Source organism: Felis catus, chromosome B1, assembly GCF_018350175.1.
Source record: "Felis catus isolate Fca126 chromosome B1, F.catus_Fca126_mat1.0, whole genome shotgun sequence".
NCBI classification, from domain to species: Eukaryota; Metazoa; Chordata; class Mammalia; order Carnivora; family Felidae; genus Felis; species Felis catus.
Window position 1 is genome coordinate 193,039,340 of NC_058371.1, and position 13,545 is coordinate 193,052,884.

The 13,545-nt window shown below is 50.2% G+C and overlaps 1 protein-coding gene across 3 annotated transcripts in view; it reads left to right on the forward strand.

Annotated features, from left to right (window-relative positions):
* The first annotated feature begins 1,881 nt into the window (after positions 1-1,881).
* The window catches only part of PROM1 (prominin 1), a 166,225-nt gene continuing 154,561 nt past the window's right edge, over positions 1,882-13,545 (forward strand). The window contains exons 1-2 of one of the 3 annotated variants that reach the window (XM_045056567.1): positions 1,882-2,284; positions 5,282-5,354. The gene's annotated coding sequence lies outside the window, so the exon portion shown is untranslated. The remainder of the gene's footprint in view (positions 2,285-5,281; positions 5,355-13,545) is intronic. The other 2 variants (XM_023253286.2, XM_019829733.3) reach the window with 2 other exon arrangements.

Genomic DNA, 13,545 nt, shown 5'->3' on the forward strand with positions numbered 1-13,545 from the left:
TTTCTCCCTGCCCAGCTGCCTCTCGGAAGACAGTTCTGCAAAAGGATGGTGGTCGCACTGGACTTGCTTGGTGGTCTTGGGGGCCCCAGTGGCCAGACCGATGTGATCCCTGCTTTTGGCAATGGCTGGGAAACCCAGTTAGTGAGGCGGCCCTTAAGGAGAAAGGGCTCAGAGGAGCCAATTCCAGACAGTCTAGAAGGGCTGGCTGTGTTTACATTCTTCCTTCTTCCCTCGTACAAATAACAAGCGCTCAGTAATGATCTCCTGATGAATTCTATAGAGAGACAACACAAGCTTGAATCTCTGCTCTGGACACTAACTAGCTGGGTGCCTTTGGGCTGTTTCTCTGCTTCCTGGAACCTTAGTTTCCTTAAAAGCGGCCTGTGCCTCCCTCCTCAGGGTGTTCCCCCATCCCAGCCTGTCCATACCTGGAGGAGTTCAGTTAAATCAGAGCCTCGAGGTGAAGACAACAGCCTGGGACAGGGGACAGCCGCGCACAGCCACCCATTTCACTTTCAAAAATTTCCTGCAGCCACCATATTTACTTTCCCAAGATAAGGCTCCTGGGTTTAGAATAAGGAAATACGCTGCTGGGCCTTTCTTCCCCCTGGCTGCCAGGAATCAGATTGCCTCAGAGAAACAGGAAATGAACAGTCCTACCCGGGGCACCCCAGGAGATCTCTGGTACCATTGTTACCCAACCACAGAAGGGCAGCGAGTAATCGTAATTACAGACAGAAACATCTCTGCTTACAGCACGAGGGTGCAGCTTGTTCCGGGTGTGGGAAAACCCCAGCGCACCTGAACCCCCCCCACTGCCCTGACCAAAGCAGCTCTCACTGGGTGGTTTCCTACCATATTCCAGACAATTCCAAGTACACTCTTTGATGGACACGGGTCATGAGTTCAGCATAAAATGTCACAGTGGCCCAGAAACCTGGTTCCGTGAATCCTTCCAGACCTTGTTTTCTCTTCCTCAACCTTCAGGCCTCTTTGCTTGCCAAGCCATCGAGTGTGGTGGTCAAAACCCCAAGCCCGGAGGCAAGGGCGGTCTGCCTTCCAACAACCCCCCTCACCACCCCCCCTCCCCCCCATTCCCCAGCAATGGCATTTGCTCACGTCTCTTCACCCAGGGAATCAAGAAAATGAATCTCTACGTCTGGGGTATAATACGATCTTGAATCCAGTCTCTCAAGGTCACATATATGCAATATCACTATACGCACCTGTGTTACAAGGCTTGGCATTTTTTTAGTCTTTTTTTCCCTGGCGGCCTCTCTGGGCCCCATTCCTTTTGTGTCCCGTTTGAATTTGGACAACAGCTCTGGACCATTTGCTTTAGTACGTATCCTGTAAACAGGGTAAGACCTCCTCAGCCCGAGGCATGATGGGTGCAAGGAGCCATGTTCCCCACCCTCCCGAGACTCCTTCAGGACGTCTCCAGCGAGCCCACCACGACCACCACCAAAGACCCAGCTTCTGCTCAGGGAGGGCTGAGCCCCTGCCAGGCTCCCCGGCCTCCTCTGTGCTGGGCTGGTGGGTCGAGATGACCAGGCGGGGATTCCTGCCCCAAGCAGCTCAGGGGACCGAGTGCAGGTACAGCGGGTGGGGCTGTGAGGAGTCCCTCCCACAGGAATATCAGAGACCTTTGAATGACACTGAAGGGACAGTGCTCTGATGGGGATAAGCGGGGCTTCAAGCCTCTGGGGGCGGGGGCAGGTCTCCCAGATGAGAGTGGACAATTCTGATGTCAGTGGGGCGGGGGTTGGGGGGTGGGGGAGAGAAGGATGCTGGGACAGGAAGTGGCTTGGAAGGCGGGTCTTAAACTGGTGAGGAACTGCCACCTTCTTGTCTGTGGGCCCCTCTGTGGGGACGTGGGCTCCGGGGGTGGGAAGGAGGGGTGCCAAGGGCTGAAGCATGGCAGCAGCTGCCCGGGAAGAGGCTGGGCCAGGCAGGGGTCAATGTGGATGGCCTCGAGGGTTCTGAAAGCAGTCTTGTTGGTGGTAGTTGTCAGTTACTCTGTTTACGCCCCTTCGGTGCTCCAAAGACTCCCTATAAAATCTTGCTAAACAGCCCAGCCCCATCGCAGCTGGGCTGGGGCAAACTGAGGGAAAGTTCTGTGTTCAGGGTTGGGTCAGAGGGCGTAAAGAAACAGGGCGTTGGACATCAGGGGTGTGATGACACCAGGCAGACCCCGGAGGGAAAGGGGAGTCTCAGAGGCAAGACTGACACGGCCCTCCCATGGTGAGAACCTCTCCCCTGCTACCTACCTTGCAGAATCAAGGTGAGAATTTGCTGAGGACACTGGTGGGGGAGGCGCCCTTCTCTGTGGGCTTCCTTTCCCGAGACTGGCATCCAGGCCTGTGTGCGGTGGCCACATGTGGGTCAGGGGTTCCTGTCAGGGCAGAGGGAGCCAGCAGGGGCCAGGAGAGCCTGTCCTGGAAAGCCCAAGCAGAGCCTTAAATTCAGGGAGAACCAAGCTCAGAGGGTCAGAACAGGATGAGGGGGAGTTAGAAGGCTTCATCTGTGCCTTCATACCTCTCTGGTCCCGTCTTCTAGCACTGCATTGAAATCACCCAGGCTCCTTACTGTTCCGTTAGCACACGAAGCAACTCCATATCCGGGCCTTTGCACATGCCCTACTTCTCCCAAAAACCTTTTGCCTGCAAGGACTCACGCGGGTCTCAGCTCGCGTATCACCTCAGAGAGACCCCCGTGACCACCCCTTGGAAAACAGCAACTCTTGTCTCTCGCTACACCTTCTTACTTCACAGCACTCCTTCCCTGAAATTATGCTCTGCAAGGTGTGTATTTGTTCATCTGATTACCGTCTGTTTGCCCTGGTAGAATGTGCTCTTGCCATGGAGGCAAGAACGGTATTTTTGCTCACAGGCGACTCCCAAGGGCCTCAGGGCCTGGCACATAGTCAACACTCGATAAATACTTGCTGAGTGAATGATCAAAGGTGATAAATGTCTACTGAGGGGCGCCTGAGGGGGTACAGTCGGTTGGGCATCGGCCCTTTGATTTTGGCTCAGATCATGATCTCACGGTTCGTGAGATAGAGTCTCCCCCAGTCACGGCATGGAGCCTGCTTGGGATTCTCTCTCTCTCTGCCCCGCCCCCACTTGCGTGTGTGTGCGGTCTCTCTCTCTCTCTCTCTCTCTCTCTCAAAATAAATAAATAAACATTTTTTTAAAGAAATGTTTTCTAGGGGCGCCTGGGTGGCACAGTCGGTTAAGCGTCCGACTTCAGCCAGGTCACGATCTCGCGGTCCGGGAGTTCGAGCCCCGCGTCGGGCTCTGGGCTGACGGCTCAGAGCCTGGAGCCTGCTTCCGATTCTGTGTCTCCCTCTCTCTCTGCCCCTCCCCCGTTCATGCTCTGGCTCTCTCTGTCTCAAAAATAAATAAATGTTAAAAAAAATATTAAAAAAAAAAAAGAAATGTTTTCTAAAAACCAGTTTTCACAGGTCTGGAGTAATTAGGACACAAACAGGTCTCTGTCCTCCTCATGAGACAGTGAGATCCTTAAAGCTGCGGAACAGGGTGTTGGCGTCTCTCATACTTTCCCTGTAAGTGCTCAGTTAATGTTTGCCTAATGGAAAAAAGTTGGGATTGTCCTCTGACAATTGGCTGGAGCAAAGAAAGTAGATTTAAATATGCACTGTGTGCTATGCACTGTGCTAATAAATGCCATCACGTAGTTTATTTTCCAAAGTCCTTATTTCCAAAGCACAACCGTTTTACTGAATCTATTTTACTATCTCTGTTTTATAAGTGAGGGTCAGAGAAGTTGTGGGAGCTGCCCTGAGTCACACAGCTAGTAAGATATAGAACCAGGGTTTAAAGTCAGACTTATTTATTAAAAGACAAAATGGCTTTGGGGCACCTGGGTGGCTCAGTCAGTTAAACGTCCAACTTCAGCTCAGTTCATGACCTTGTGGTTGGTGGGTTTGAGCCCCATGTTGGGCTCTGTGCTGACAGCTCAGATCCAGGAGCCTGCTTCAGATTCTCTGCCCCTCCCCCACCCATGCTCCCTCTCTCTCTCTCTCTCTCTCTCTCTCTCTCTCTCTCTCTCCCTCCCAAACACAAATAAAGATGTAAAATTTTGGGGGAAAAAAAGACAAGATGGCTTATATTCGGTTAAATTATTTTAATCCTTATAAATTCATAGAAGTCTAGAAGATGATGTAACTAGACACAAAGAGGCATGGGTTTGTACACCTGATTCTAACATGCCAAAAAGTAAATAAAAACAGCGTGTCCTTTTTCCACAAGGATGAAAATAACTTGAAATTGTCTTCTTTTTGTGTGAGGAGACTCTGAACTACACAGACACCTGCCCTAGATGAATCAAAGCAGTTGGCTTACAGTGAGGTCCCATAAATTGGTGATGCCTAATTCACAGTTTTCCAGAGGCAGAACAGCCACTGTAGGCTCACTCAGGGCTTGAAAAGGCAAGAGGGGTATTTATAGCAACAGTAACAGCTGATTGTGAGAATTTGGCAATTACATTTATTCTAGGAAATCTTATAATTACTGAGTTCAGTAGCTATCACGTGGGTTCATCAGCTGAAGCCACTGTTTAAAACTGATATTTTTAAAATCCCCATTGAAGCTAAGAATAGAAAGATAAGAGAGTGACCCTAAGTGGTATCATGGGGGCAAAGTTAGCTCACTGAATTTAGTTCAGTCCCTGAAGAAATAAATCTTTACAAGAGATTAAATGAAAAAAAAAAAGCTATCCATAAAAAAGGTATGTTTCCAACCAATGCGCTCTGACGTTTATTGAAATTTATAAGAACATGACGATTGTCCTTTAAACCATTTCCGTGAACTTCTTAAACTAAATACTTCCAGTGTGAAAACTAATGCATTTTTTAACTTTCATGCTTTTTCCAGAAGAGCGGATTTCCAAAATGTATCACCCACAAACTTGAACGGTAAAAAAATTTTAAGAACCCCAAAAAATAATAAAAGAAGGATGGAATGGAGATACTTTGATACAATTGTAGTGATTTTTTTTCCTTCAGAGAACTCTTCTTTTAATGATTAAAAAAAAAAACAGAAAAAAGATTTTCTTTAATAGAAAATCTGGAAAAATTTTAAGAAGACTAGAAAAGAAAAAAGACTTTTGTCACACTGTTCCCTGAGACAATCATGGCTCACATGTTGGTATATTTCCTTTTGCTCTGCTCTGTTTTTTTTTTTTTTTTTAAGCTAGGTTTTCATTGTTTCTGCGTTTGCTGTTGCTTATCTGACTCTTGTTTCGTCCTCAACAGTACTGGTGACCTGGGAAATGGAGGTCCCGGGGGCGGCAGGAGACTGAGTTTGCCATTCACACTGTGACTGTAGGTGAGTTCTTTCTCATCTCCAGGCCGGATGTTTATACAGGTGGGTTTTGAGAAGCTAAAATTGCAACAAAGCCTCTCTCGACAGAAACTAGACAGAAACTCGTATGAAAGTTCGGTACCCATGTCCAAACCCCTTAGCCAGCTGGGAGCCTCAGAGGCAACACTCCTGAAATAGGTGATTTTAAAGGCCGCCCCTGGCAGCTTACAGCTCATGCCCCCGTATATTTATTTACACCCCCCATGAGTTCTGAGTAGGAAGCAAAGGAAGGGAGAGCCTTTCCAGGACACTGCCTGGGCCTCCCCAACACAGATGGCCATCTCTGTGAACCTTGCCGTTGGGGTGGGGCAGAGGACTTTCCCCTCATGATCCCGTGTCCACACTGCTGGGGTCACAGCCTATTTGTGTCAAGGGCAGAAGAAAAGAAGCCATCAGTCAAGGCTTAAGGGAGTGCTTTGTGTTTTCTGTGCCTGCAAAACACGCCCTGGCATGCATCTGATGCCGCCCAGGTGTGATGGCCTCAGCCAGGCTCTGACCGCACAGGTCCAGGACAACGAGTAGTTCTGAGCGGCCAGCCTCCACCCCCCCGTCAGCCTCCATGTGTGGTAACTGTGACACATCCCATTTCCTCTAGGGACACAGCCAAGCCAGTGTGGGCAGCACAGAACGGGCAGGGCAGTCGGGGACGGAGCCTAGTGCTGGCAGGCAGAAAGAGGATCCAGGGGCAACTGGGGGCCCAGGGGTAAATGGCGCCCTGGGAAGGACTTCTAACTGGGGGTCTGGAAGGAGAGGGAATGGGGTAGAAAGAAAGAAGGAAGCTGCCACTAGCTAAGTCCTTGTTGCTCCCAGTACTACATATACAGCAATTCTGTTATTCGAGCTTCTCAGTGACCCCCCGAGATCAGTCTTGCTCAGCCATTTACTCACAAATATCATGGGCTGGCAGCTCTGTGTCAGACCCTGGGGAGAAGGCAGCAAGAAGACACTAAGCCCCCCACCCTGTGGAGCTTGCCCTCTAACGGGGGGAGCACACAAGATAGAATTGCGCGCACAAGTACAGGAGATGACAGGTGAAAGTGTCCCAAAGAAAACCTGAGCCACCTCAAGGGACAGCGAGGGGTGTCGTCAGCGAAGGTCTCAGAACCATGTGGGTGTCTGGGGCTGAGACCCTAGGCAGAGAGCACAGTCCATGCACAGCCCAGAGGGGAAGTGCTCCCTGCATGCCTGGGGCAGGAGGGAAGACTGGGGGAGGTGGTCGAGGATTATAGGCGATAGGTCTAGGTCCCACTGGGCACTTCGGACGTGGTTCTGAGCACAGGTTGGGATGGGGACCACCGGGGACGCTTGACCAGAGGAGTGATGGGATCTGGTTTCCACTGTGAAAGCTTCACTCTGGCCCTACTGTGGGGAATTAGCCCATAAGTGGGCAAGAGAGAGAGCAGAAGGGGCAAGTTATGACCTGCATTTCCAGGTGAAGATTCAGAGGCTCAAGAACGTCTCAAAAATCTGATGGCACCATGACCGTCTGGAATCTTTGAGTGACTTCCCTTTGCCTTTATAATAGAGCTCATGCATGCAGATGAGATCCCACATGGTCTGCCTCAGCCTCCCTCCCCAGCTCCCTCACGGCCATCATCTTTGGACTTGTCTCTGATTCCTCAAGAGGCCCGAGTTTAGGTATTTCCCTGGCCTTTTTTTAAAATCTTTCCTGGTACCTGCAGTGCCCTCCTCCCACTTGCTCACCTGGCTAAGTCCTGCTCATCCTCTGAACCCTTAACCACAGCTGATCCTGTCTCCACAGACCAAGCCACGTGGGCTGGGTACCTCGTCAGGGTCCCCTCCACTTTGGCTGCAGTCCTCACCTTTGAGAACCCCACTCTTTGTTGGTCTCCCCTCTGGGCTCCAGGGCACCCAAGTGCAAGCTAGCTTCTCTCTTGTTCACCCATCAGCACTTAAGCCAGGCACACGACCTGGCACCTAGTGTGGACACTTGCTAATTAATACTCTGAGAGTTGAATAGAAAACTTGCCAAGATCACACAGATAAAAAGCAGGAAGATCAGGGTTCAAATTTCTCTCCAACTTCCTGTGGCTTCAGAACTTGAACTCAAGTCTTGACTTTTTTTAACGCCAGCTCCTGATGGCTCATGTAAGAGCCATTTCATTTTTCTGGCCCTCGATTTTCCAACGTTACAAAGAGAGCATCAGACATTGAGTGTCTTTCCGACTTCATGCCCTTCTGGTGTTCCCCAGATTCATCTGACCACAAGAAGCTCCCAGGCACTGGGCACTTCTTACGAACACGGATTCCTGGTCTCACACCAGCCGACAGAATCACGACTCCAAGATCGCCTTGGAATCCTGGTTCTGTGTGTTCGTCAGTTTAATCAAGAGCCCTAAGTGATTCTCATCACCACGTAAGTCTTGGAAACACATTTCACTGAGACTCTTTCTCAGAGAAGTCCCCAAAAAAGAAAGGTCAAAGAGGACCTAAAAACACGATCACAGTGACTCTTTCAACTCTAATAACAGTTCCTTCTCAAATATCTCCTCTCTTTTATAAAAAGAAGCTGCAACTGAAGCCTGATATTTATTTATGTGAATTATTTTGGGGGCCTAACAGAAGGTTCCTGAATTTCCACTGAGAGTGTAATTTCCTGGACAACCTTAAATAGCACTTCTTTGATGAGCTTTGGCCAAGTCTGAATGACTCAAAAGGAACACAAGCAAAGGGGAAGCTCTCAACGGCCCAGCTCATCTGAAAATACACAGTGGGTAGGTGGTAGAGATGGAACCAGACCCAGCGCTCTGCACCCCTGGCCAGTATTTTCCATTCTGAACCACAAGACTGTGCCAGGGCAGCGTGGGTTCTTTACAGAAAACTGATGTTCACACTTCAGGGCAACAGGTGCCCCAAAGACATCAGTGATGACAAACCACAAGGACAGCGCAAGGCACATAGGATGCACAGGATAGATAGGGGTTCACTGATTGACCAACCCCACCCTCTTATCAATCCTGACCTGGAAACAGGGTACTTTCCAGACTATTTCATTCTCTGCCTCGTTGGAGTATATCTATGGAATACTTAAGACGGGTTTCCACTAGTCAAACAGATATAGGCCTGATGACGAAAAAAATAATCAGTGCATGATCAAGGGAGGCAGCCTGAATTTTACTCTGCCATTTCCTTACCTCTCAGAACCTCGGTCTCCTCATCTGGAAGATGGGCATGATGCCAAAATCATTGCGTTATTAGTGAAGACTAGGTGAGATGCTGCATAGTGCCTGCACGGCATCGGTCAGCGTTGGCTACATGAAAGGGCAAATGAGTGGGGGTGGGGGGAGTGGCTTGTTCTGCTCTGGATTTGGAATTTGTTCCCCTTCCTCCCAGACTCTTGCTCTCTGTAACAAGTGTGTGGCACCTGTAGCTGGGCCTTTCCTGAACGAAATCTGGGGCTGGGGGGAGAGCGTAAATCCAAACACACTAGACAGAAAATGAATGGCAATTAAAGAAGCCCCCACAGGACCCATCATCTTCCAGAGTGTGGTATATTTGCATTTTCTTAGTTAAGAGGAAGTTTGGCTAGCATCACAGTAACCTAAGCCTTCTTAGGGTCTTTATTTATTTGTCAGTCATGATCACGATGGCAGAGGGAAGCCAGTGCAGGGCTGGACTGATGCTCCGCTCTTGTTCCTGGGCCGTGCATGGCTTCTATTTTCAAGGTCAACTCATGGTCCAAGATGGCTGCTGGATTCCAGTCATCAGTGCAAATTCTGGCCAGCAGGTAGAAGGAAGAAATGAAAGAGGCTTCTTCTCCCTCTGTGATGGTTAACATTATGTGTCAACCTGACTGGCTGCCGGTGCCCAGATTAAACTGTTTCTGGGTGTGTCTGTGAGAATGTTTCCAGATGAGATTAGTCTTTGAATCAGTGGACTCAGTAAAGGAAGCTTCCTTCCCCGTGTGGTGGGGCATTGGCCAATCTGTTGAGGGCTTGAATAGAACAAAAAGGTTTTTTTTTTCCTGCTTGAGCTGGGACATTTCATTTCATCTTCTCCTGCCCTGGGAGAATCTCCTGGACTGGGATTTGTGTCATTGGTCCTCCTGGTTCTCAGGCCTTCGGACTCGGCCCAAGTTCACCGCTGGTTTTCCTGGGGCTACATCTTGCACGTGGCAGACTGTGGGACTTCGTGGCCTCCAAACCACGTGAGCCAGCTCCTGCTAATACCTCTTAGACTTCCTATTCATTCTGTTTCTCTGGAAAATCCTGAGTAACACAGCCTCTAAGGACCCTTTCCCAAGATTTCACACACCACTACTGCATAATTCCGTTTGATCAGAATTAGTCATATGGGCATGCCAGCTCCAAGGAGGGCTGTGAAACGTATCTTTCCTCAAAGAGGCCATGTATGCTGCTTAGTTCGAGATCTCCGGGTGGAAGAAGGAGGGGAAGTGGAAATTGATGGAGGAAGAGAAGTCTGGGCTACATCCTCATTATTTGCATACTGCTTGAATACCCATCAAGGCCAGGGCTTTTCTTAGGCCCACCTTTTTTAAATGTTGAAAATGTTGAATTGAGGCTGAGAGAATAGAATGCTTTTTCTTAAGTGGGAATTGTATTCAGTAACCTAATACGTGTAACTGACGTCTGGGCATTTGCTGTCCTTGAAACAGGCCTTGGGAGTCTGGGGGACGTCCAGGCAAAGTCTAGGGCTCCGTGTATCACAGGCAGAAAGCCACACTCTCAGACCGGAAGTCCTTAGAGACAAGGCTTTTGGTAACGAAGGCATAAATAGACTTTTATCGAGTGCTAGCTTTGTAAGACGCACATCCCTGTCATGCTCTGTTTTGCGGAGCAGAACCGAGGCTCCGAGAGGGCAAATCCCTTGTGCCGGGTCACAGAGCCAGCGGGCCCCAGACGAATACACCTTTCCATCCCCAAGCTGCCCCCTCATGCCATGATGAAGGGGCCCAGTGTGGTCTCTCCCCATATTCTGCTGTCCCCTATAGGATTCCTCAGCCGAGGAACCCAGACTCTCGGTAGTCATCTTCTAGTAATTCTCTAGCTCTCGCCTCCTGACTCCTGCTGCTTCTGTGCCAGCACCAGGGCCACGTGAGCGGGGAGTCCATGGAAAGCAGAGCTGGGGGGGGGGGGAGATCCGAGCGAGGCTTTGCAGGATGAGGAGCGCAGGGCACTACAAGGAAGGTCTGCGGGCAGGCCCTTGCTGGGTAATGTTCCAGCATCCCTTAGGAGACGGCCACAATCACCACACAGGGCATTTTGGAGGCAGATATTTAAGTGGGTATTGTGCCTAGAACGCCAGGGCGTGTTCAGGCAGGCCTAAAGAGGCAGGAAGTTCCAAGTTTATTTGGGTTACAATGGGTTGAATGGGGAAACCCCAGGCCCAGCTCTCAGTGATGGATGGGCCAGAGTTTGAGGACCAGGGGCCGGGTGTTTTCTGGGAGTCCTGTGGCCGTATTTACTCTATCCTGAGCAACTAGGGAGCCCGGAGCCAGGAGGCCCACGGGGGAGAACCGTGTCCCGGGTTCTCCTCATGAACAGGAATGGTTCTGCGGCAATGGGGGCCTCCACAGCTTCCACTTGACTCTGAAATCAGAGGCCCAGGGATTCCTTAAACTACATCTGGGAAACAAGAGTAGCTGAGCCCAAGCTCAGCACTGACCCTGAGAAGATGGAGGGCGTGCTTGATGTGTTTCAAGTCTTCCTTTCTTTCTCTGGCCTGAAAAGATGGAGGCACATGTGTCCCAGGCAAAGCGGTGGTTCTGAGTCTGAGAGCCCCGAGATTTCATCACTCACCCCTCCGGTGGTCAGCACTGTGACCTTGGAGAAGATACCAGCTAACACACGGCAGATTCGCAGTAAATGTTTGCTGAGTAATACTATATGTCAGCCCTGTGCAAGTTCTTTGTCACCAAAACCTCACAATCTGACACCATATAAGGTGCTAGTCTTAGCTACGACTTACAGACCAGGAAACTGTAGCACCGAGGGGGTTCCACAGGGTGTCCAGCAGACGTGGGCGGTAAATACCCAGCAGTTGGCCTCCAGAATGTCAGCACTGAACCCTTCTGATGGAAAAGGCCGGATGAGCAGTCTCTGGGAGTCTCAGTGTCCTCTTGTGCGGGTGGCTGCTGCGGTTGGGGGCATTTGCAGTGCTGGGACAGGATGAGTGCGGACTGGCCAGTGAGGTGGTGGGAATGTCCCTGGGAGGCAGTGGCTGGAGGGTCAAGGCCTCCCCAGGAGGTAACTCAGACTTGGGATGGGGAGCCACGGGAGACAAGGTGGGCGGAGCGGTAGTCCCAGACAAGGATTGGACTGCCAGCTCTGTGGTCTTCTTTGTTCCGTCCTGCCCAGTATCCTGTGGCCTCAGGCCTGCATCTCCAGAGAGGGGATTGAGAGGTAGAAACAAAAGGAACATTTCCCCCAATTGTCTTCAGGAGAAAGATATGCAGTGCTAGCCTGGGGCCCCTTTAACAGAGGGTTCAGAGGGTCACATCAAGGAGAGAGGTGCCCCCAAGTCTCTGGATACCTTAAAGCTTGTAAGCAACCCTCACGGGCCCCAGGAAGTGACAGGGTGAGGCTGGCAATTCTTAGCCCACCTAGTATCCCTGGAGGGCAGGAAGGGAGGGATGCCAACCACCAGGTGCTGGTCCCCAACCATGGCCAGACCTTGCAGGGGAGCCGGGGACACACGATGGGGTGTCATGAGCACCTGATGAGATCACAGTGAGAAAGTCTGAACCTGAGCAATTTGGGGGAAATTAACTCAGGTTCATGGCTGTAGCCCTTTCGCCGAGGGTCTCCCCAGGGAGACAGAGGTGCTCCCCAGGTGTCTGAATGCCTTGGGCGCTCATGCTGAACAGAAGGAGAAAGAGGGAGAGGCAGAGCTTGCAAAGCTAGGGTGGAGGGTGGAGAAAGCAGAGGAGTGGCAGAGCACCCCAAGAACACCACAGAGGTGCAGGCACCCAGAGGAGGCCCACAAGGATTATCTACGGGCGTCACTGCGTCCTTTCATAAAACCCTTGTAATAACTGTGAAATAAGCATCGTTATTCCCATTTTGTCCACAGTCAAACGAATTCTGAGAGATCGGAAGACATGCCAAAACCACACCAAAGGCCGTGCACGTAGTCTGTTCGGTCAAAGCCCACAGTTTTCCTCCCATGCCTACTTCCCGTTTTCACCTAGAACTGATCCTGCAGGGAACAGGCTCGTCATATCAAAGGGTTTCTGCAGCCCGTGTCACAGAGCAGTGGCTCCCAGAGAGCACGTTTACTCAAAACGTCTTTGAAACACCACGATCACAGTCACCTTTCGTGTAGGGTGCTCTGAGGGGTGTCCAGAAACCTGGACCAGAATACAAGCTGGTTCAAGCAGACGTGAATGTAGGAAGCTCAGAATAAGCTCTTATATGCCTCTTAATGGTATCCACAGTCACACTGAGGGTCACCATGGGATTCCTGGCTTAAGTTTAAAACTCAGGATTGGGGGATGCCTGGGTGTCCTTGTTGGTTAAGTGTCTGACTTAGTTTTGGCTCAGGTCATAATCTCTTGTTCGTGAATTCGAGCCCCACATCGGGTTCTGCACTGACAGCAAAGGGCCTGCTTGGGATTCTCTCTCTCCCTCTCCCTCAGCCCACTCTCTCTCTCTCTCTCTCTCTCTCTCTCAAAATCAATCAATAAATAAGTAAACATTTTTGTAAATTTTTTAACATTTATTTATTTTTGAGAGACAGAGAGAGGCAGAGCATGAGCAGGGGAGGGGGGGAGAGAGAGAGAGAGAGAGAGAGAGATACAGAATCCGAAGCAGGCGCCAGGCTCTGAGCTGTCAGCACAGAGCCCGATGCGGGGCTCGAACTCACAAACTGTGAGACCATGACCTGAGCTGAAGTCGGACGCTCAACCGACTGAGCCACCCAGGTGCCCCATAAGTAAACATTTTTTTAAAGATTCCTTTAAAAAAATAAAATAAAATAAAACTCAGGATGGACTGAGGAAACTGCCAGGCAGCAAGACAGCGTGTCTATTAACAAGTAATTTAACAGTTGTTTCCTAAATTGAAATATTAAGCTCCCTCCAAATCACAAACTGGCTCAGACACAGTGCTGGACTTGGGGAGAACAATGAATCACGTAAGTGTTTGACCGTCGGAAGAACCTCAGAGACTCTGCA